General features: G+C 45.7%; 14 non-coding genes and 1 pseudogene across 14 annotated transcripts; all 15 read left to right on the plus strand.

Annotated features, from left to right (window-relative positions):
* Positions 1-857: 857 nt before the first annotated feature.
* Positions 858-1046, plus strand: LOC141197941 (U2 spliceosomal RNA). Its single transcript, XR_012269949.1, has one exon. It is a non-coding gene; the product is annotated as a U2 spliceosomal RNA (small nuclear RNA).
* A 1115-nt stretch (positions 1047-2161) lies between these two features.
* Positions 2162-2352, plus strand: LOC141198378 (U2 spliceosomal RNA). Its single transcript, XR_012270330.1, has one exon. It is a non-coding gene; the product is annotated as a U2 spliceosomal RNA (small nuclear RNA).
* A 2313-nt stretch (positions 2353-4665) lies between these two features.
* On the plus strand, positions 4666-4856 carry LOC141198379 (U2 spliceosomal RNA). Its single transcript, XR_012270331.1, has one exon. It is a non-coding gene; the product is annotated as a U2 spliceosomal RNA (small nuclear RNA).
* A 1115-nt stretch (positions 4857-5971) lies between these two features.
* LOC141198009 (U2 spliceosomal RNA) lies at positions 5972-6087 on the plus strand (annotated as a pseudogene).
* Positions 6088-6611: 524 nt separating this feature from the next.
* LOC141197904 (U2 spliceosomal RNA) lies at positions 6612-6793 on the plus strand. Its single transcript, XR_012269924.1, has one exon. It is a non-coding gene; the product is annotated as a U2 spliceosomal RNA (small nuclear RNA).
* Positions 6794-7908: 1115 nt separating this feature from the next.
* LOC141198380 (U2 spliceosomal RNA) lies at positions 7909-8099 on the plus strand. The gene has a single exon (XR_012270332.1). It is a non-coding gene; the product is annotated as a U2 spliceosomal RNA (small nuclear RNA).
* A 1115-nt stretch (positions 8100-9214) lies between these two features.
* On the plus strand, positions 9215-9405 carry LOC141198381 (U2 spliceosomal RNA). The gene has a single exon (XR_012270333.1). It is a non-coding gene; the product is annotated as a U2 spliceosomal RNA (small nuclear RNA).
* A 1115-nt stretch (positions 9406-10520) lies between these two features.
* Positions 10521-10711, plus strand: LOC141198383 (U2 spliceosomal RNA). Its single transcript, XR_012270334.1, has one exon. It is a non-coding gene; the product is annotated as a U2 spliceosomal RNA (small nuclear RNA).
* A 1115-nt stretch (positions 10712-11826) lies between these two features.
* LOC141198384 (U2 spliceosomal RNA) lies at positions 11827-12017 on the plus strand. The gene has a single exon (XR_012270335.1). It is a non-coding gene; the product is annotated as a U2 spliceosomal RNA (small nuclear RNA).
* Positions 12018-13129: 1112 nt separating this feature from the next.
* Positions 13130-13320, plus strand: LOC141198385 (U2 spliceosomal RNA). Its single transcript, XR_012270336.1, has one exon. It is a non-coding gene; the product is annotated as a U2 spliceosomal RNA (small nuclear RNA).
* A 1115-nt stretch (positions 13321-14435) lies between these two features.
* LOC141198386 (U2 spliceosomal RNA) lies at positions 14436-14626 on the plus strand. Its single transcript, XR_012270337.1, has one exon. It is a non-coding gene; the product is annotated as a U2 spliceosomal RNA (small nuclear RNA).
* Positions 14627-15741: 1115 nt separating this feature from the next.
* On the plus strand, positions 15742-15932 carry LOC141198388 (U2 spliceosomal RNA). The gene has a single exon (XR_012270339.1). It is a non-coding gene; the product is annotated as a U2 spliceosomal RNA (small nuclear RNA).
* A 1112-nt stretch (positions 15933-17044) lies between these two features.
* Positions 17045-17235, plus strand: LOC141198389 (U2 spliceosomal RNA). Its single transcript, XR_012270340.1, has one exon. It is a non-coding gene; the product is annotated as a U2 spliceosomal RNA (small nuclear RNA).
* Positions 17236-18350: 1115 nt separating this feature from the next.
* On the plus strand, positions 18351-18541 carry LOC141198390 (U2 spliceosomal RNA). The gene has a single exon (XR_012270341.1). It is a non-coding gene; the product is annotated as a U2 spliceosomal RNA (small nuclear RNA).
* Positions 18542-19656: 1115 nt separating this feature from the next.
* Positions 19657-19847, plus strand: LOC141198391 (U2 spliceosomal RNA). Its single transcript, XR_012270342.1, has one exon. It is a non-coding gene; the product is annotated as a U2 spliceosomal RNA (small nuclear RNA).
* The last annotated feature ends 212 nt before the right edge of the window (positions 19848-20059 follow it).

Genomic DNA, 20059 nt, shown 5'->3' on the forward strand with positions numbered 1-20059 from the left:
GTGGCAAGAAAGGGATTTGCGATGTCCGATTGCTTTTGAGGTGCCTGTATGGTATGTGTGGGTTTATAAGTTTTTGGTGAGGTATGAACTGTGTGATGCAGATGTGAGATTGCTGGAGAATAAGAAGGCTGTGTATAGGATGATTGAATGTAGAGAGGTAGAATGTGGAATAAATATGGTTAGGGGTGGTGATGTGCAGAAGGTTTGGAAGAAAGTGCGGATGAGTGGTATGACCAACAAACAGAGTGAAGTTGTGTGGCAGTCTTTACATGGAGTATTACCTGTGAGAGAGTTTCAGAGGAATAGAGGTTTGGTGAGGAGTGAAATGTGTCCAAGAAATGGCTGTGGTGGAAGGGAAAGTGTGTTGCATGTTTTTTGGAATTGCCAGTATGCTAGAGATGTGATTGGGAGAATGGGGCCTTTGTGTAAAGAATTGTGTGGTGTGAATTTGTTGTCTTTTGAGTTGTTTATGTTTGGTTTGGGAATATGTGATGGGACGAAGGAAAGAGTCTTGTGGTTGATGCTTGCATGTATAAAGGAAGTGTTATGGGATGTGAGGAATGTGTATGTGTTTAAAAGGAAGGAAATTGCTGTAAAGGATAGTGTGAAGGTGATTTTGGGGAAGATGTATGTGTGTTTCCTATGGGACAAAAAGAGGAGAGGGGAAGTGGATGCAGAGGGAATATGGAAAGTTAAAAAGTGGAGATATATTGTTAGTACCTCTTGATTTTTGTTATTGTTGTTTTGAAATATGAAATAAATATTTCCGATGATGATGGGGACAGCAAATTGCGTATTGGATTTGACGCAGCTGTTTTGATGGAATTTTCCTTTGTCTGGTTTTCATAGACTGTGGAATTTCCTCGTCTGAGGAGAAAAAAAAAAAAAAAAAATCTGTTCTTATCAGTTTAATATCTGATACGTCCCCTATCTGGGGACCATATATTAAATGGATTTTTAGAACAGGGAGATGGAAAAAGAGCTTGCTCTGTCCACTCCACGCATTGACCTGGTATTGCAGTATCTCCAGGACCGGTGCACCCCTTCTTTAATGCAGTTTCTAAAATCAGAAAGAATTGAATTCAATGTTTTTTGTTCATTTTGCTTGTTTGTCGGATTTGGGGATGGACTCTTTGGCTTTGCTTTTCTTCTCCTCATTGGATTTTTCATGTTCAAAGTTGCAGAAGCCAGATTACAAGCTCATTTTGGTTCAACTTCAGCAACTGTGCATTGCATTGCCATGTAATGTGATGCAATGCTATCTTTCTAGCTCTCCCTTTTTACTTCCTTTTGGATAAACAGACATATTAGGCAAGCATTTTGGAGCTTTCACCTAAATAACTACAGGTGGTGAGATAAGCTGCACAATATAATTGACCTTTCAGTATATTGTTGCACACACACCATCTATTTAGCAAATGCCCTTGTTATCAACAGCAGCCTTTTAAACTCACCTGAGCTAACAGGTATGTGCGCTGGTTACTCTGCTGCGCTTAAAATTTCTTTTTTGGTTTGCTACAATGCCTTTTCTGAAACGTTGTCTCCTTCTGCTGGAACACTGACTTCTTTCATTTAATGCCTGCAGACTATAAAAGAGACCCCAACCCAAAAAGTTTGGTTGATTAGTCTGTGGCATTCTGTTAAACTGTTGCTTATGGCGGTCTCTGTGAGCTTCTCAGCGACATTCAGCCAGCCAGGTATCCTGCCTGCAGTAGATGGAATGTGGCAATGGAACGCTGGCTGCGCGTGTCATAATAGGCTCTGAGCCTTTATATACCTGTGCACAGCAGCAGCCACCTTCAGTCTGCTGCTGGACAGCCAGCAGCAGCAGCAGCAGGAGAGGTATGTAATCAGGAGCCCTCCTGCTAAGGGTAGACAGCTGCTCGTTCCACCCCACCCCCCGCCTTAATTGGTTCTCCTCCCTTCCAACGGTGTTGAGGCGGGTGGGAACAGCAGGGGGTGAAGGTGCTGTGTTTAAAGAGGTGGAGTTATGCAGATCTAAAACGCGTGGATTGCAGCAGCAGCAAGCCGAAAAGTGCAGGCATGTAAGGGATCTAGAGGTTGACAACATGTCTTCTTAACGGGAGTCCAGGAGCTCATCTCCACAAATGGACTTTTCAGGATCCTTGGGTGGCTCCGTAGTTTGAAACCAATTCTGGTTATCGCTTCTCGGCCTTTTGGCTAAGATCAAGTGTAGTATCTGTTCTTATCAGTTTAATATCTGATACGTCCCCTATCTGGGGACCATATATTAAATGGATTTTTAGAACAGGGAGATGGAAAAAGAGCTTGCTCTGTCCACTCCACGCATTGACCTGGTATTGCAGTATCTCCAGGACCGGTGCACCCCTTCTTTAATGCAGTTTCTAAAATCAGAAAGAATTGAATTCAATGTTTTTTGTTCATTTTGCTTGTTTGTCGGATTTGGGGATGGACTCTTTGGCTTTGCTTTTCTTCTCCTCATTGGATTTTTCATGTTCAAAGTTGCAGAAGCCAGATTACAAGCTCATTTTGGTTCAACTTCAGCAACTGTGCATTGCATTGCCATGTAATGTGATGCAATGCTATTGACGCGCCCCCTGGGACATATTCCTTTTTGAGGGGAATACCCGGCACCGGAACAGATGGGGGGTTGTAGTCTCCGAGCGGCTGTGACCCGGCCCGTGCCCAGGGCGTCAAACTCAGTGTTATGTGGCAGTCCTACAGATGTTATTAAGAGTTCTTTTGTGTCGACTACGCCACCCGTTGTGATGCGGTCACTGTGGCCGCCGCTGCAGCAGGGTCCGCTGAGGCTGATGGTGGGTGCGCAGCTTGGTGGGATAACCCCCAACGGGAGGGGTATAGCCTCAGAGGGGACAGGTGCAGAGGATGGGGGTTGTGGTGGTGCAGTGCAGACGGCAATGAAGACAGAGTCGGGTTGTGCAGTTAAGGGTGTTTACTTACTGCAGATGTTGTACTGGTCACTCCAGCTTCGAGTGACCACCCGAGCCGTGCTGCGTCCACCAGGTCCTGGATCCAGCCAACCCCCAAACAAGTCCGGAGCGTGGCCCTGAGCTCTCCTTCTGTCCCGTTCTCTGGCCGTCCCCACCAGTGATCCACCTAGGTCCAGCTCCCTCGGGCCTTCTGTTGGGACACCCTTGGCCCTGGGTTCCCTGACCCTTCATGTGGTGTGCCTTCGGGGTGGATGTGGTGGGTGACCGTGGCAAACGCTGCCCACGGTCTCCGGTCTCTGGCTGGGGAATGTTTTTACCCCCACCAGCTTGGGTTCAGGTACCCTGATGCCGACTCCTCACCCGGTGCTTTAATTTGGGTTCTTGGGTCCTCTCTGCTGTTTCCCCCTCTGGGTCTTTCTCTCTCTTCTCCTCTCTCACTCTGGGTCCTTCTTCTCCTCTGCTCCTGACTTGTTCTCTGCATCTGACCCTGTTCTTAGTTGGTGCCCACCTTATATACACCCTCTATGTGTGAGCTCAGGTGACCAGCACCCAATGAGCTCCTATCTCTACCCAGACTGCACCCCCTATCTGCCCCTACACTACATGGGATGTTCCACCCCTCTCCCACTCCAGCCAGGAACAGACTCGGTCGTACCTGCACATTTCTAAGTGGGAGTACCGTCGGTCTGCTCCTCGGAAATGGGATGTGTGTAGTGCATGCAGCCTACCGAGCTCAGATCCACACTCCATCCTTGCCCGGGAGTGGAATATCACACCTCTGGGTTGAGGTGCAATACCCCTGTAGCAGCGGAATCCTCAGGGTGCTACACTATCTTTCTAGCTCTCCCTTTTTACTTCCTTTTGGATAAACAGACATATTAGGCAAGCATTTTGGAGCTTTCACCTAAATAACTACAGGTGGTGAGATAAGCTGCACAATATAATTGACCTTTCAGTATATTGTTGCACACACACCATCTATTTAGCAAATGCCCTTGTTATCAACAGCAGCCTTTTAAACTCACCTGAGCTAACAGGTATGTGCGCTGGTTACTCTGCTGCGCTTAAAATTTCTTTTTTGGTTTGCTACAATGCCTTTTCTGAAACGTTGTCTCCTTCTGCTGGAACACTGACTTCTTTCATTTAATGCCTGCAGACTATAAAAGAGAACCCAACCCAAAAAGTTTGGTTGATTAGTCTGTGGCATTCTGTTAAACTGTTGCTTATGGCGGTCTCTGTGAGCTTCTCAGCGACATTCAGCCAGCCAGGTATCCTGCCTGCAGTAGATGGAATGTGGCAATGGAACGCTGGCTGCGCGTGTCATAATAGGCTCTGAGCCTTTATATACCTGTGCACAGCAGCAGCCACCTTCAGTCTGCTGCTGGACAGCCAGCAGCAGCAGCAGCAGGAGAGGTATGTAATCAGGAGCCCTCCTGCTAAGGGTAGACAGCTGCTCGTTCCACCCCACCCCCCGCCTTAATTGGTTCTCCTCCCTTCCAACGGTGTTGAGGCGGGTGGGAACAGCAGGGGGTGAAGGTGCTGTGTTTAAAGAGGTGGAGTTATGCAGATCTAAAACGCGTGGATTGCAGAAGCAGCAAGCCGAAAAGTGCAGGCATGTAAGGGATCTAGAGGTTGACAACATGTCTTCTTAACGGGAGTCCAGGAGCTCATCTCCACAAATGGACTTTTCAGGATCCTTGGGTGGCTCCGTAGTTTGAAACCAATTCTGGTTATCGCTTCTCGGCCTTTTGGCTAAGATCAAGTGTAGTATCTGTTCTTATCAGTTTAATATCTGATACGTCCCCTATCTGGGGACCATATATTAAATGGATTTTTAGAACAGGGAGATGGAAAAAGAGCTTGCTCTGTCCACTCCACGCATTGACCTGGTATTGCAGTATCTCCAGGACCGGTGCACCCCTTCTTTAATGCAGTTTCTAAAATCAGAAAGAATTGAATTCAATGTTTTTTGTTCATTTTGCTTGTTTGTCGGATTTGGGGATGGACTCTTTGGCTTTGCTTTTCTTCTCCTCATTGGATTTTTCATGTTCAAAGTTGCAGAAGCCAGATTACAAGCTCATTTTGGTTCAACTTCAGCAACTGTGCATTGCATTGCCATGTAATGTGATGCAATGCTATCTTTCTAGCTCTCCCTTTTTACTTCCTTTTGGATAAACAGACATATTAGGCAAGCATTTTGGAGCTTTCACCTAAATAACTACAGGTGGTGAGATAAGCTGCACAATATAATTGACCTTTCAGTATATTGTTGCACACACACCATCTATTTAGCAAATGCCCTTGTTATCAACAGCAGCCTTTTAAACTCACCTGAGCTAACAGGTATGTGCGCTGGTTACTCTGCTGCGCTTAAAATTTCTTTTTTGGTTTGCTACAATGCCTTTTCTGAAACGTTGTCTCCTTCTGCTGGAACACTGACTTCTTTCATTTAATGCCTGCAGACTATAAAAGAGAACCCAACCCAAAAAGTTTGGTTGATTAGTCTGTGGCATTCTGTTAAACTGTTGCTTATGGCGGTCTCTGTGAGCTTCTCAGCGACATTCAGCCAGCCAGGTATCCTGCCTGCAGTAGATGGAATGTGGCAATGGAACGCTGGCTGCGCGTGTCATAATAGGCTCTGAGCCTTTATATACCTGTGCACAGCAGCAGCCACCTTCAGTCTGCTGCTGGACAGCCAGCAGCAGCAGCAGCAGGAGAGGTATGTAATCAGGAGCCCTCCTGCTAAGGGTAGACAGCTGCTCGTTCCACCCCACCCCCCGCCTTAATTGGTTCTCCTCCCTTCCAACGGTGTTGAGGTGGGTGGGAACAGCAGGGGGTGAAGGTGCTGTGTTTAAAGAGGTGGAGTTATGCAGATCTAAAACGCGTGGATTGCAGCAGCAGCAAGCCGAAAAGTGCAGGCATGTAAGGGATCTAGAGGTTGACAACATGTCTTCTTAACGGGAGTCCAGGAGCTCATCTCCACAAATGGACTTTTCAGGATCCTTGGGTGGCTCCGTAGTTTGAAACCAATTCTGGTTATCGCTTCTCGGCCTTTTGGCTAAGATCAAGTGTAGTATCTTTTGAAAAGGCAGTTTTGTCCTTGGGCTGCCCTAGTAAATTGATGCATATTACACACTGGTTTGGTGCACTTGTTAGTACGCCAGGTGGCTCATAGAGTTATCTGATGGAAAACATGGCCCTCCAGGATCGAAGTCACTAGGCTGGGTAAGTGTGAGGGCTTTGGAGCAATGTGCCCCAGGAGTAGGCGCCCTGGTGGGAGTCCAAGCTTACTGGGACTGGGAACCCCAGAAAGACTTGGCTTCGTAGCACGCCGCACCTTTGCCAATCATACTTTCTGAGCAACCCCCCCTATTCCTGGCCTCCGGGCTAGGAAGGGGAATTTTTATAAAACCGGTCGGAGGTCCGGTCAGCTTTGGGCTGAGAAACCAACACAGGCTCCAGCTCCACTAGGGTGGCAGCCTAGATGGAAGCTGGGAGCACGAAAACGGCTCTTCTCCGGCTTCGGCTAGGGAGAGCATCGGAGATCCCTGACCCTCGCTGTGGCCTTCTGGCTCGGAGGGATGGGGATGGTTTATTGGGAACCCTCTCCTCCGGGAAGGGTCCACATGAATCCTCACCTCGTGCGCTGTTTTGGTGTGACTTCGGTCACATTTTTCAGTGCCTTGGATGCAGCTTCAATCAAAAAATCTTTTCTTATCAGTTTAATATCTGATACGTCCCCTATCTGGGGACCATATATTAAATGGATTTTTAGAACAGGGAGATGGAAAAAGAGCTTGCTCTGTCCACTCCACACATTGACCTGGTATTGCAGTATCTCCAGGACCGGTGCACCCCTTCTTTAATGCAGTTTCTAAAATCAGAAAGAATTGAATTCAATGTTTTTTGTTCATTTTGCTTGTTTGTTGGATTTGGGGATGGACTCTTTGGCTTTGCTTTTCTTCTCCTCATTGGATTTTTCATGTTCAAAGTTGCAGAAGCCAGATTACAAGCTCATTTTGGTTCAACTTCAGCAACTGTGCATTGCATTGCCATGTAATGTGATGCAATGCTATCTTTCTAGCTCTCCCTTTTTACTTCCTTTTGGATAAACAGACATATTAGGCAAGCATTTTGGAGCTTTCACCTAAATAACTACAGGTGGTGAGATAAGCTGCACAATATAATTGACCTTTCAGTATATTGTTGCACACACACCATCTATTTAGCAAATGCCCTTGTTATCAACAGCAGCCTTTTAAACTCACCTGAGCTAACAGGTATGTGCGCTGGTTACTCTGCTGCGCTTAAAATTTCTTTTTTGGTTTGCTACAATGCCTTTTCTGAAACGTTGTCTCCTTCTGCTGGAACACTGACTTCTTTCATTTAATGCCTGCAGACTATAAAAGAGAACCCAACCCAAAAAGTTTGGTTGATTAGTCTGTGGCATTCTGTTAAACTGTTGCTTATGGCGGTCTCTGTGAGCTTCTCAGCGACATTCAGCCAGCCAGGTATCCTGCCTGCAGTAGATGGAATGTGGCAATGGAACGCTGGCTGCGCGTGTCATAATAGGCTCTGAGCCTTTATATACCTGTGCACAGCAGCAGCCACCTTCAGTCTGCTGCTGGACAGCCAGCAGCAGCAGCAGCAGGAGAGGTATGTAATCAGGAGCCCTCCTGCTAAGGGTAGACAGCTGCTCGTTCCACCCCACCCCCCGCCTTAATTGGTTCTCCTCCCTTCCAACGGTGTTGAGGCGGGTGGGAACAGCAGGGGGTGAAGGTGCTGTGTTTAAAGAGGTGGAGTTATGCAGATCTAAAACGCGTGGATTGCAGCAGCAGCAAACCGAAAAGTGCAGGCATGTAAGGGATCTAGAGGTTGACAACATGTCTTCTTAACGGGAGTCCAGGAGCTCATCTCCACAAATGGACTTTTCAGGATCCTTGGGTGGCTCCGTAGTTTGAAACCAATTCTGGTTATCGCTTCTCGGCCTTTTGGCTAAGATCAAGTGTAGTATCTGTTCTTATCAGTTTAATATCTGATACGTCCCCTATCTGGGGACCATATATTAAATGGATTTTTAGAACAGGGAGATGGAAAAAGAGCTTGCTCTGTCCACTCCACGCATTGACCTGGTATTGCAGTATCTCCAGGACCGGTGCACCCCTTCTTTAATGCAGTTTCTAAAATCAGAAAGAATTGAATTCAATGTTTTTTGTTCATTTTGCTTGTTTGTCGGATTTGGGGATGGACTCTTTGGCTTTGCTTTTCTTCTCCTCATTGGATTTTTCATGTTCAAAGTTGCAGAAGCCAGATTACAAGCTCATTTTGGTTCAACTTCAGCAACTGTGCATTGCATTGCCATGTAATGTGATGCAATGCTATCTTTCTAGCTCTCCCTTTTTACTTCCTTTTGGATAAACAGACATATTAGGCAAGCATTTTGGAGCTTTCACCTAAATAACTACAGGTGGTGAGATAAGCTGCACAATATAATTGACCTTTCAGTATATTGTTGCACACACACCATCTATTTAGCAAATGCCCTTGTTATCAACAGCAGCCTTTTAAACTCACCTGAGCTAACAGGTATGTGCGCTGGTTACTCTGCTGCGCTTAAAATTTCTTTTTTGGTTTGCTACAATGCCTTTTCTGAAACGTTGTCTCCTTCTGCTGGAACACTGACTTCTTTCATTTAATGCCTGCAGACTATAAAAGAGAACCCAACCCAAAAAGTTTGGTTGATTAGTCTGTGGCATTCTGTTAAACTGTTGCTTATGGCGGTCTCTGTGAGCTTCTCAGCGACATTCAGCCAGCCAGGTATCCTGCCTGCAGTAGATGGAATGTGGCAATGGAACGCTGGCTGCGCGTGTCATAATAGGCTCTGAGCCTTTATATACCTGTGCACAGCAGCAGCCACCTTCAGTCTGCTGCTGGACAGCCAGCAGCAGCAGCAGCAGGAGAGGTATGTAATCAGGAGCCCTCCTGCTAAGGGTAGACAGCTGCTCGTTCCACCCCACCCCCCGCCTTAATTGGTTCTCCTCCCTTCCAACGGTGTTGAGGCGGGTGGGAACAGCAGGGGGTGAAGGTGCTGTGTTTAAAGAGGTGGAGTTATGCAGATCTAAAACGCGTGGATTGCAGCAGCAGCAAGCCGAAAAGTGCAGGCATGTAAGGGATCTAGAGGTTGACAACATGTCTTCTTAACGGGAGTCCAGGAGCTCATCTCCACAAATGGACTTTTCAGGATCCTTGGGTGGCTCCGTAGTTTGAAACCAATTCTGGTTATCGCTTCTCGGCCTTTTGGCTAAGATCAAGTGTAGTATCTGTTCTTATCAGTTTAATATCTGATACGTCCCCTATCTGGGGACCATATATTAAATGGATTTTTAGAACAGGGAGATGGAAAAAGAGCTTGCTCTGTCCACTCCACGCATTGACCTGGTATTGCAGTATCTCCAGGACCGGTGCACCCCTTCTTTAATGCAGTTTCTAAAATCAGAAAGAATTGAATTCAATGTTTTTTGTTCATTTTGCTTGTTTGTCGGATTTGGGGATGGACTCTTTGGCTTTGCTTTTCTTCTCCTCATTGGATTTTTCATGTTCAAAGTTGCAGAAGCCAGATTACAAGCTCATTTTGGTTCAACTTCAGCAACTGTGCATTGCATTGCCATGTAATGTGATGCAATGCTATCTTTCTAGCTCTCCCTTTTTACTTCCTTTTGGATAAACAGACATATTAGGCAAGCATTTTGGAGCTTTCACCTAAATAACTACAGGTGGTGAGATAAGCTGCACAATATAATTGACCTTTCAGTATATTGTTGCACACACACCATCTATTTAGCAAATGCCCTTGTTATCAACAGCAGCCTTTTAAACTCACCTGAGCTAACAGGTATGTGCGCTGGTTACTCTGCTGCGCTTAAAATTTCTTTTTTGGTTTGCTACAATGCCTTTTCTGAAACGTTGTCTCCTTCTGCTGGAACACTGACTTCTTTCATTTAATGCCTGCAGACTATAAAAGAGAACCCAACCCAAAAAGTTTGGTTGATTAGTCTGTGGCATTCTGTTAAACTGTTGCTTATGGCGGTCTCTGTGAGCTTCTCAGCGACATTCAGCCAGCCAGGTATCCTGCCTGCAGTAGATGGAATGTGGCAATGGAACGCTGGCTGCGCGTGTCATAATAGGCTCTGAGCCTTTATATACCTGTGCACAGCAGCAGCCACCTTCAGTCTGCTGCTGGACAGCCAGCAGCAGCAGCAGCAGGAGAGGTATGTAATCAGGAGCCCTCCTGCTAAGGGTAGACAGCTGCTCGTTCCACCCCACCCCCCGCCTTAATTTGTTCTCCTCCCTTCCAACGGTGTTGAGGCGGGTGGGAACAGCAGGGGGTGAAGGTGCTGTGTTTAAAGAGGTGGAGTTATGCAGATCTAAAACGCGTGGATTGCAGCAGCAGCAAGCCGAAAAGTGCAGGCATGTAAGGGATCTAGAGGTTGACAACATGTCTTCTTAACGGGAGTCCAGGAGCTCATCTCCACAAATGGACTTTTCAGGATCCTTGGGTGGCTCCGTAGTTTGAAACCAATTCTGGTTATCGCTTCTCGGCCTTTTGGCTAAGATCAAGTGTAGTATCTGTTCTTATCAGTTTAATATCTGATACGTCCCCTATCTGGGGACCATATATTAAATGGATTTTTAGAACAGGGAGATGGAAAAAGAGCTTGCTCTGTCCACTCCACGCATTGACCTGGTATTGCAGTATCTCCAGGACCGGTGCACCCCTTCTTTAATGCAGTTTCTAAAATCAGAAAGAATTGAATTCAATGTTTTTTGTTCATTTTGCTTGTTTGTCGGATTTGGGGATGGACTCTTTGGCTTTGCTTTTCTTCTCCTCATTGGATTTTTCATGTTCAAAGTTGCAGAAGCCAGATTACAAGCTCATTTTGGTTCAACTTCAGCAACTGTGCATTGCATTGCCATGTAATGTGATGCAATGCTATCTTTCTAGCTCTCCCTTTTTACTTCCTTTTGGATAAACAGACATATTAGGCAAGCATTTTGGAGCTTTCACCTAAATAACTACAGGTGGTGAGATAAGCTGCACAATATAATTGACCTTTCAGTATATTGTTGCACACACACCATCTATTTAGCAAATGCCCTTGTTATCAACAGCAGCCTTTTAAACTCACCTGAGCTAACAGGTATGTGCGCTGGTTACTCTGCTGCGCTTAAAATTTCTTTTTTGGTTTGCTACAATGCCTTTTCTGAAACGTTGTCTCCTTCTGCTGGAACACTGACTTCTTTCATTTAATGCCTGCAGACTATAAAAGAGAACCCAACCCAAAAAGTTTGGTTGATTAGTCTGTGGCATTCTGTTAAACTGCTGCTTATGGCGGTCTCTGTGAGCTTCTCAGCGACATTCAGCCAGCCAGGTATCCTGCCTGCAGTAGATGGAATGTGGCAATGGAACGCTGGCTGCGCGTGTCATAATAGGCTCTGAGCCTTTATATACCTGTGCACAGCAGCAGCCACCTTCAGTCTGCTGCTGGACAGCCAGCAGCAGCAGCAGCAGGAGAGGTATGTAATCAGGAGCCCTCCTGCTAAGGGTAGACAGCTGCTCGTTCCACCCCACCCCCCGCCTTAATTGGTTCTCCTCCCTTCCAACGGTGTTGAGGCGGGTGGGAACAGCAGGGGGTGAAGGTGCTGTGTTTAAAGAGGTGGAGTTATGCAGATCTAAAACGCGTGGATTGCAGCAGCAGCAAGCCGAAAAGTGCAGGCATGTAAGGGATCTAGAGGTTGACAACATGTCTTCTTAACGGGAGTCCAGGAGCTCATCTCCACAAATGGACTTTTCAGGATCCTTGGGTGGCTCCGTAGTTTGAAACCAATTCTGGTTATCGCTTCTCGGCCTTTTGGCTAAGATCAAGTGTAGTATCTGTTCTTATCAGTTTAATATCTGATACGTCCCCTATCTGGGGACCATATATTAAATGGATTTTTAGAACAGGGAGATGGAAAAAGAGCTTGCTCTGTCCACTCCACGCATTGACCTGGTATTGCAGTATCTCCAGGACCGGTGCACCCCTTCTATAATGCAGTTTCTAAAATCAGAAAGAATTGAATTCAATGTTTTTTGTTCATTTTGCTTGTTTGTCGGATTTGGGGATGGACTCTTTGGCTTTGCTTTTCTTCTCCTCATTGGATTTTTCATGTTCAAAGTTGCAGAAGCCAGATTACAAGCTCATTTTGGTTCAACTTCAGCAACTGTGCATTGCATTGCCATGTAATGTGATGCAATGCTATCTTTCTAGCTCTCCCTTTTTACTTCCTTTTGGATAAACAGACATATTAGGCAAGCATTTTGGAGCTTTCACCTAAATAACTACAGGTGGTGAGATAAGCTGCACAATATAATTGACCTTTCAGTATATTGTTGCACACACACCATCTATTTAGCAAATGCCCTTGTTATCAACAGCAGCCTTTTAAACTCACGTGAGCTAACAGGTATGTGCGCTGGTTACTCTGCTGCGCTTAAAATTTCTTTTTTGGTTTGCTACAATGCCTTTTCTGAAACGTTGTCTCCTTCTGCTGGAACACTGACTTCTTTCATTTAATGCCTGCAGACTATAAAAGAGAACCCAACCCAAAAAGTTTGGTTGATTAGTCTGTGGCATTCTGTTAAACTGTTGCTTATGGCGGTCTCTGTGAGCTTCTCAGCGACATTCAGCCAGCCAGGTATCCTGCCTGCAGTAGATGGAATGTGGCAATGGAACGCTGGCTGCGCGTGTCATAATAGGCTCTGAGCCTTTATATACCTGTGCACAGCAGCAGCCACCTTCAGTCTGCTGCTGGACAGCCAGCAGCAGCAGCAGGAGAGGTATGTAATCAGGAGCCCTCCTGCTAAGGGTAGACAGCTGCTCGTTCCACCCCACCCCCCGCCTTAATTGGTTCTCCTCCCTTCCAACGGTGTTGAGGCGGGTGGGAACAGCAGGGGGTGAAGGTGCTGTGTTTAAAGAGGTAGAGTTATGCAGATCTAAAACGCGTGGATTGCAGCAGCAGCAAGCCGAAAAGTGCAGGCATGTAAGGGATCTAGAGGTTGACAACATGTCTTCTTAACGGGAGTCCAGGAGCTCATCTCCACAAATGGACTTTTCAGGATCCTTGGGTGGCTCCGTAGTTTGAAACCAATTCTGGTTATCGCTTCTCGGCCTTTTGGCTAAGATCAAGTGTAGTATCTGTTCTTATCAGTTTAATATCTGATACGTCCCCTATCTGGGGACCATATATTAAATGGATTTTTAGAACAGGGAGATGGAAAAAGAGCTTGCTCTGTCCACTCCACGCATTGACCTGGTATTGCAGTATCTCCAGGACCGGTGCACCCCTTCTTTAATGCAGTTTCTAAAATCAGAAAGAATTGAATTCAATGTTTTTTGTTCATTTTGCTTGTTTGTCGGATTTGGGGATGGACTCTTTGGCTTTGCTTTTCTTCTCCTCATTGGATTTTTCATGTTCAAAGTTGCAGAAGCCAGATTACAAGCTCATTTTGGTTCAACTTCAGCAACTGTGCATTGCATTGCCATGTAATGTGATGCAATGCTATCTTTCTAGCTCTCCCTTTTTACTTCCTTTTGGATAAACAGACATATTAGGCAAGCATTTTGGAGCTTTCACCTAAATAACTACAGGTGGTGAGATAAGCTGCACAATATAATTGACCTTTCAGTATATTGTTGCACACACACCATCTATTTAGCAAATGCCCTTGTTATCAACAGCAGCCTTTTAAACTCACCTGAGCTAACAGGTATGTGCGCTGGTTACTCTGCTGCGCTTAAAATTTCTTTTTTGGTTTGCTACAATGCCTTTTCTGAAACGTTGTCTCCTTCTGCTGGAACACTGACTTCTTTCATTTAATGCCTGCAGACTATAAAAGAGAACCCAACCCAAAAAGTTTGGTTGATTAGTCTGTGGCATTCTGTTAAACTGTTGCTTATGGCGGTCTCTGTGAGCTTCTCAGCGACATTCAGCCAGCCAGGTATCCTGCCTGCAGTAGATGGAATGTGGCAATGGAACGCTGGCTGCGCGTGTCATAATAGGCTCTGAGCCTTTATATACCTGTGCACAGCAGCAGCCACCTTCAGTCTGCTGCTGGACAGCCAGCAGCAGCAGCAGCAGGAGAGGTATGTAATCAGGAGCCCTCCTGCTAAGGGTAGACAGCTGCTCGTTCCACCCCACCCCCCGCCTTAATTGGTTCTCCTCCCTTCCAACGGTGTTGAGGCGGGTGGGAACAGCAGGGGGTGAAGGTGCTGTGTTTAAAGAGGTGGAGTTATGCAGATCTAAAACGCGTGGATTGCAGCAGCAGCAAGCCGAAAAGTGCAGGCATGTAAGGGATCTAGAGGTTGACAACATGTCTTCTTAACGGGAGTCCAGGAGCTCATCTCCACAAATGGACTTTTCAGGATCCTTGGGTGGCTCCGTAGTTTGAAACCAATTCTGGTTATCGCTTCTCGGCCTTTTGGCTAAGATCAAGTGTAGTATCTGTTCTTATCAGTTTAATATCTGATACGTCCCCTATCTGGGGACCATATATTAAATGGATTTTTAGAACAGGGAGATGGAAAAAGAGCTTGCTCTGTCCACTCCACGCATTGACCTGGTATTGCAGTATCTCCAGGACCGGTGCACCCCTTCTTTAATGCAGTTTCTAAAATCAGAAAGAATTGAATTCAATGTTTTTTGTTCATTTTGCTTGTTTGTCGGATTTGGGGATGGACTCTTTGGCTTTGCTTTTCTTCTCCTCATTGGATTTTTCATGTTCAAAGTTGCAGAAGCCAGATTACAAGCTCATTTTTGTTCAACTTCAGCAACTGTGCATTGCATTGCCATGTAATGTGATGCAATGCTATCTTTCTAGCTCTCCCTTTTTACTTCCTTTTGGATAAACAGACATATTAGGCAAGCATTTTGGAGCTTTCACCTAAATAACTACAGGTGGTGAGATAAGCTGCACAATATAATTGACCTTTCAGTATATTGTTGCACACACACCATCTATTTAGCAAATGCCCTTGTTATCAACAGCAGCCTTTTAAACTCACCTGAGCTAACAGGTATGTGCGCTGGTTACTCTGCTGCGCTTAAAATTTCTTTTTTGGTTTGCTACAATGCCTTTTCTGAAACGTTGTCTCCTTCTGCTGGAACACTGACTTCTTTCATTTAATGCCTGCAGACTATAAAAGAGAACCCAACCCAAAAAGTTTGGTTGATTAGTCTGTGGCATTCTGTTAAACTGTTGCTTATGGCGGTCTCTGTGAGCTTCTCAGCGACATTCAGCCAGCCAGGTATCCTGCCTGCAGTAGATGGAAAGTGGCAATGGAACGCTGGCTGCGCGTGTCATAATAGGCTCTGAGCCTTTATATACCTGTGCACAGCAGCAGCCACCTTCAGTCTGCTGCTGGACAGCCAGCAGCAGCAGCAGCAGGAGAGGTATGTAATCAGGAGCCCTCCTGCTAAGGGTAGACAGCTGCTCGTTCCACCCCACCCCCCGCCTTAATTGGTTCTCCTCCCTTCCAACGGTGTTGAGGCAGGTGGGAACAGCAGGGGGTGAAGGTGCTGTGTTTAAAGAGGTGGAGTTATGCAGATCTAAAACGCGTGGATTGCAGCAGCAGCAAGCCGAAAAGTGCAGGCATGTAAGGGATCTAGAGGTTGACAACATGTCTTCTTAACGGGAGTCCAGGAGCTCATCTCCACAAATGGACTTTTCAGGATCCTTGGGTGGCTCCGTAGTTTGAAACCAATTCTGGTTATCGCTTCTCGGCCTTTTGGCTAAGATCAAGTGTAGTATCTGTTCTTATCAGTTTAATATCTGATACGTCCCCTATCTGGGGACCATATATTAAATGGATTTTTAGAACAGGGAGATGGAAAAAGAGCTTGCTCTGTCCACTCCACGCATTGACCTGGTATTGCAGTATCTCCAGGACCGGTGCACCCCTTCTTTAATGCAGTTTCTAAAATCAGAAAGAATTGAATTCAATGTTTTTTGTTCATTTTGCTTGTTTGTCGGATTTGGGGATGGACTCTTTGGCTTTGCTTTTCTTCTCCTCATTGGATTTTTCATGTTCAAAGTTGCAGAAGCCAGATTACAAGCTCATTTTGGTTCAACCTCCGCAACTGTGCATTGCATTGCCATGTAATGTGATGCAATGCTATCTTTCTAGCTCTCCCTTTTTACTTCCTTTTGGATAAACAGACATATTAGGCAAGCATTTTGGAGCTTTCACCTAAATAACTACAGGTGGTGAGATAAGCTGCACAATATAATTGACCTTTCAGTATATTGTTGCACACACACCATCTATTTAGCAAATGCCCTTGTTATCAACAGCAGCCTTTTAAACTCACCTGAGCTAACAGGTATGTGCGCTGGTTACTCTGCTGCGCTTAAAATTTCTTTTTTGGTTTGCTACAATGCCTTTTCTGAAACGTTGTCTCCTTCTGCTGGAACACTGACTTCTTTCATTTAATGCCTGCAGACTATAAAAGAGAACCCAACCCAAAAAGTTTGGTTGATTAGTCTGTGGCATTCTGTTAAACTGTTGCTTATGGCGGTCTCTGTGAGCTTCTCAGCGACATTCAGCCAGCCAGGTATCCTGCCTGCAGTAGATGGAATGTGGCAATGGAACGCTGGCTGCGCGTGTCATAATAGGCTCTGAGCCTTTATATACCTGTGCACAGCAGCAGCCACCTTCAGTCTGCTGCTGGACAGCCAGCAGCAGCAGCAGGAGAGGTATGTAATCAGGAGCCCTCCTGCTAAGGGTAGACAGCTGCTCGTTCCACCCCACCCCCCGCCTTAATTGGTTCTCCTCCCTTCCAACGGTGTTGAGGCGGGTGGGAACAGCAGGGGGTGAAGGTGCTGTGTTTAAAGAGGTGGAGTTATGCAGATCTAAAACGCGTGGATTGCAGCAGCAGCAAGCCGAAAAGTGCAGGCATGTAAGGGATCTAGAGGTTGACAACATGTCTTCTTAACGGGAGTCCAGGAGCTCATCTCCACAAATGGACTTTTCAGGATCCTTGGGTGGCTCCGTAGTTTGAAACCAATTCTGGTTATCGCTTCTCGGCCTTTTGGCTAAGATCAAGTGTAGTATCTGTTCTTATCAGTTTAATATCTGATACGTCCCCTATCTGGGGACCATATATTAAATGGATTTTTAGAACAGGGAGATGGAAAAAGAGCTTGCTCTGTCCACTCCACGCATTGACCTGGTATTGCAGTATCTCCAGGACCGGTGCACCCCTTCTTTAATGCAGTTTCTAAAATCAGAAAGAATTGAATTCAATGTTTTTTGTTCATTTTGCTTGTTTGTCGGATTTGGGGATGGACTCTTTGGCTTTGCTTTTCTTCTCCTCATTGGATTTCTCATGTTCAAAGTTGCAGAAGCCAGATTACAAGCTCATTTTGGTTCAACTTCAGCAACTGTGCATTGCATTGCCATGTAATGTGATGCAATGCTATCTTTCTAGCTCTCCCTTTTTACTTCCTTTTGGATAAACAGACATATTAGGCAAGCATTTTGGAGCTTTCACCTAAATAACTACAGGTGGTGAGATAAGCTGCACAATATAATTGACCTTTCAGTATATTGTTGCACACACACCATCTATTTAGCAAATGCCCTTGTTATCAACAGCAGCCTTTTAAACTCACCTGAGCTAACAGGTATGTGCGCTGGTTACTCTGCTGCGCTTAAAATTTCTTTTTTGGTTTGCTACAATGCCTTTTCTGAAACGTTGTCTCCTTCTGCTGGAACACTGACTTCTTTAATTTAATGCCTGCAGACTATAAAAGAGAACCCAACCCAAAAAGTTTGGTTGATTAGTCTGTGACATTCTGTTAAACTGTTGCTTATGGCGGTCTCTGTGAGCTTCTCAGCGACATTCAGCCAGCCAGGTATCCTGCCTGCAGTAGATGGAATGTGGCAATGGAACGCTGGCTGCGCGTGTCATAATAGGCTCTGAGCCTTTATATACCTGTGCACAGCAGCAGCCACCTTCAGTCTGCTGCTGGACAGCCAGCAGCAGCAGCAGCAGGAGAGGTATGTAATCAGGAGCCCTCCTGCTAAGGGTAGACAGCTGCTCGTTCCACCCCACCCCCCGCCTTAATTGGTTCTCCTCCCTTCCAACGGTGTTGAGGCGGGTGGGAACAGCAGGGGGTGAAGGTGCTGTGTTTAAAGAGGTGGAGTTATGCAGATCTAAAACGCGTGGATTGCAGCAGCAGCAAGCCGAAAAGTGCAGGCATGTAAGGGATCTAGAGGTTGACAACATGTCTTCTTAACGGGAGTCCAGGAGCTCATCTCCACAAATGGACTTTTCAGGATCCTTGGGTGGCTCCGTAGTTTGAAACCAATTCTGGTTATCGCTTCTCGGCCTTTTGGCTAAGATCAAGTGTAGTATCTGTTCTTATCAGTTTAATATCTGATACGTCCCCTATCTGGGGACCATATATTAAATGGATTTTTAGAACAGGGAGATGGAAAAAGAGCTTGCTCTGTCCACTCCACGCATTGACCTGGTATTGCAGTATCTCCAGGACCGGTGCACCCCTTCTTTAATGCAGTTTCTAAAATCAGAAAGAATTGAATTCAATGTTTTTTGTTCATTTTGCTTGTTTGTCGGATTTGGGGATGGACTCTTTGGCTTTGCTTTTCTTCTCCTCATTGGATTTCTCATGTTCAAAGTTGCAGAAGCCAGATTACAAGCTCATTTTGGTTCAACTTCAGCAACTGTGCATTGCATTGCCATGTAATGTGATGCAATGCTATCTTTCTAGCTCTCCCTTTTTACTTCCTTTTGGATAAACAGACATATTAGGCAAGCATTTTGGAGCTTTCACCTAAATAACTACAGGTGGTGAGATAAGCTGCACAATATAATTGACCTTTCAGTATATTGTTGCACACACACCATCTATTTAGCAAATGCCCTTGTTATCAACAGCAGCCTTTTAAACTCACCTGAGCTAACAGGTATGTGCGCTGGTTACTCTGCTGCGCTTAAAATTTCTTTTTTGGTTTGCTACAATGCCTTTTCTGAAACGTTGTCTCCTTCTGCTGGAACACTGACTTCTTTCATTTAATGCCTGCAGATTATAAAAGAGAACCCAACCCAAAAAGTTTGGTTGATTAGTCTGTGGCATTCTGTTAAACTGTTGCTTATGGCGGTCTCTGTGAGCTTCTCAGCGACATTCAGCCAGCCAGGTATCCTGCCTGCAGTAGATGGAATGTGGCAATGGAACGCTGGCTGCGCGTGTCATAATAGGCTCTGAGCCTTTATATACCTGTGCACAGCAGCAGCCACCTTCAGTCTGCTGCTGGACAGCCAGCAGCAGCAGCAGCAGGAGAGGTATGTAATCAGGAGCCCTCCTGCTAAGGGTAGACAGCTGCTCGTTCCACCCCACCCCCCGCCTTAATTGGTTCTCCTCCCTTCCAACGGTGTTGAGGCGGGTGGGAACAGCAGGGGGTGAAGGTGCTGTGTTTAAAGAGGTGGAGTTATGCAGATCTAAAACGCGTGGATTGCAGCAGCAGCAAGCCGAAAAGTGCAGGCATGTAAGGGATCTAGAGGTTGACAACATGTCTTCTTAACGGGAGTCCAGGAGCTCATCTCCACAAATGGACTTTTCAGGATCCTTGGGTGGCTCCGTAGTTTGAAACCAATTCTGGTTATCGCTTCTCGGCCTTTTGGCTAAGATCAAGTGTAGTATCTGTTCTTATCAGTTTAATATCTGATACGTCCCCTATCTGGGGACCATATATTAAATGGATTTTTAGAACAGGGAGATGGAAAAAGAGCTTGCTCTGTCCACTCCACGCATTGACCTGGTATTGCAGTATCTCCAGGACCGGTGCACCCCTTCTTTAATGCAGTTTCTAAAATCAGAAAGAATTGAATTCAATGTTTTTTGTTCATTTTGCTTGTTTGTCGGATTTGGGGATGGACTCTTTGGCTTTGCTTTTCTTCTCCTCATTGGATTTTTCATGTTCAAAGTTGCAGAAGCCAGATTACAAGCTCATTTTGGTTCAACCTCCGCAACTGTGCATTGCATTGCCATGTAATGTGATGCAATG

This window comes from Phyllobates terribilis, unplaced genomic scaffold (assembly GCF_046119375.1).
Source record: "Phyllobates terribilis strain yellow unplaced genomic scaffold, ASM4611937v1 Scaffold_94__1_contigs__length_6153435, whole genome shotgun sequence".
Taxonomy (NCBI): Eukaryota; Metazoa; Chordata; class Amphibia; order Anura; family Dendrobatidae; genus Phyllobates; species Phyllobates terribilis.